This window comes from Elephantulus edwardii, unplaced genomic scaffold (assembly GCF_000299155.1).
Source record: "Elephantulus edwardii isolate Elephantulus edwardi_28Jun2011 unplaced genomic scaffold, EleEdw1.0 scaffold00050, whole genome shotgun sequence".
Classification (NCBI taxonomy): Eukaryota; Metazoa; Chordata; class Mammalia; order Macroscelidea; family Macroscelididae; genus Elephantulus; species Elephantulus edwardii.
Window position 1 is genome coordinate 4,408,868 of NW_006399800.1, and position 2,935 is coordinate 4,411,802.

Sequence of the window (2,935 nt, forward strand, 5' to 3'; positions counted from 1 at the left end):
TCAAGCAAGATGAAATTAAAGAGAATTTCAATCTTTTCACCATCTATCATAAAGTTATCTTTTGGCTAAATAGTGAGGAATTTTTTCCCCTTAATGTTGATATGCAATTCATATTGAAGGATCCTTGATCTTTTGCTGCAAAAGTTTCAAGTCTTCTTCACTTTGGTCTATAAGGTTGTATTATCTGCATAATTCATTTTTTTTTTTTTACTAATTTTGATGAAAGTTTACAGAGCCAGGGTTTCCAGTCTTTAATTGTTGCACTTTTCTCCCTCCCCACTCCCCCAATTTAGTCTTCTCCTTGAAAAGAAAAAGAAAAATTCTTTCATTGTTATACAATCCCTCTCTCCAAGTCCACTCCACTATGCAGCCTTCACTTTGGACTTCTGTACGACAAGAATACCCTTTTAAACAGTTCTCTGCCTCATCTGTTTCAATGCAATATACACCATTCTTCACCTCTTTTCCTGTCTTCCCTTAACCCCGATGTCAGTCCCTTTTTACAACAGTGGCCCTATGCAATATTTGTCCTTTTGTAACTGAGATATTCATCGCACAGAGGCTTGTTTGCTGGTTCTGGTGAGAATTAGGGTGGAATGTTGACTCACTAATAATAGGTGTGAGATGAAGTGATTTGGCCTCCAAATTAGAAATGCATTTGGGCCTTCAAGTCTGCGGCCCTCAGGCCTAATTTTGGTTTTGGTTTTGGTCATTCTTCTAAGTGGTATAGCACTGGTCTGTACATTTGCTCTACACAAAGGAACCTTGTGGTTGCTGTGATGCTAAACACTGTGACACTGATGTGTAAAATGTGATATGGTTATCCATGGTGGACAGTGTTTGGTAGAGTTTCCCTGACTAAAACAAGCTTGGAAGCAGGAAAATGGCTTGTCTCCAGAAACTTGATGAATGTAGAGAAATGATGAAAATAATGTAAGTGTTCAGGTCTTTCGTTCGGGTCATTATGAGTTGTCTAAGACTTGGCGGCACTTAACAATATCCAATCCTGATGCTATATTTCTCTTAATAAAGAAGAATACTCTAGCACAAAAGCTGAGCAGTTATGGAGGTAGGATACCACCTTAATACACATCTTTCTTAATTTTAAACCCTGGTCTATTCCCTTGGTTTTTACACAACAGCTTCTCTGTCAAGGTATAAATTTTCCATGAACACAATTAAAGATTCTGATATTCTTATTCTTAATGTTAGCCACAATTTATTATGATTCGTAACATTTAAATGCCTTTGTATTGCCAGTAAAACACAAATAGACATTCTTCTGGTAGTTTGTTTTCAGTCAAGCTCCATTTGATATTAGCAACGATATTCCTGGTGTCATGGGCTCTTGGATAAACTGGATAAATCCAGTTTATCTTCTGGCAATTCTCTGTCAGTGTACTGTTATAGTTGTTTCCATATTATATTTAGCAAGATCTTACTTGCAGGTGACATTAATAACGTTGTTTGATAATTTCCATATTCTGTTAAGTCACCTTATTTAGATATGGGGACAAGTTTGGATTTATTATTTTGAGAGATGAGATGAGGGTGGTTTTATTTCACAAAGGTATACTGTAAATTTGCATCTTTGTTTAATTAATATTAAAAATTATTTCAATCAAAAAAAACTGTTCTATTAGGAGTTGCACTAATAATATAAAGGAAACACTTCTGTAGCAATTAAATCCAATAGTAGTTCCAAGAAAAAAAGATGATTAATCTCCTGCAATTTACAGCCTCACAAAATCCAATGGAGGGTCTCTTATGAGCTGCTTCTGATTGGATGACAATACATTCCAAGTGTTTCTGTTATTAAGAGAATATTCTAGAAAAAGTGAATTTCAATTAGTATCGATAACAAACTGGCATATATGTAGACCTCATGGGTGCCTTTTGTACTTCATTAATCTGCTGATAATAAGTACAGGAAGGTAGTTTGAAAATATAAAGAAACACTTAAAAGAATTATTGTTGTGTACTATTAAGATAAAACCATAATTGACCATCCAGTGGGTTTCCAAAGACAATAGATTGCATGGGAGAATATTGTCCATCTTTCACCTACAGAGCAGCTAGTGAATTCAAATCATGTGCCTTTGAGTTGACAGGGAATCACACATCCACCAGAGTTCCCTTGCAAGAATTTTGTTGTGTAAAGTGGAGTCAGAACTGACTCATAGCTGACTTTCCACTGGGTTTTCAGAGGCAATTAATTGCAGAGCGGGAGACTGCCCATCCCTCTCTCACTGAGCAGCTAAAGCATTTGAACTGCTTGCTTTCGTACAAGAATCCGCAAAAGAATTAGAATAGTTAATTGAATCATAGGCAAAGCTTAAGTCATTGATTTATTTTGATACTTTAGAAGAAAAGTTATATGAGAAGAAGCAATACCTTCTGAAAAGAAAGACACAGAAAAAAAGAAGTTCACTGTGGTATAGGTTTGAAGTGTGAATTTTTCAGGAAATTTTACACCATTAATATACTAAGTTAAAAAAATTAGTTTTGGCTGTGGTGTAAATTATAGGCTGTTTAGTAGCATTCTTGGACTTGACCCACTAAATGTCAGAAGCAAATGCCTTTTCAGGTGGTGTTGTTGTGTATTGTCGACCAGACTTTGACTCAAAGCAACTCTATGAAGATCTCTAAATATTGTCCTAAGGCAACCTCACCATCTCTGACACCTAATTCCATTATCACAGTCACTGTGTTAATTAATCATATCCAAGGTTTTTCTTTTCTGTGTTATCTTCTATCCTTCCAAACATGATATCTTTCTCTAAAGACAGACCCCTCCAGACAACATTCTCAAAGTATGTGAAGCCAAGCTTCAAAACCTTTGCTTCCAAAGAGCAACCTGGTTTCAACCTCTATAGAACAGAAATGTTTATTATCTCGACAATTTACAGTGTGTTTAATACTCTTCTCTAACACC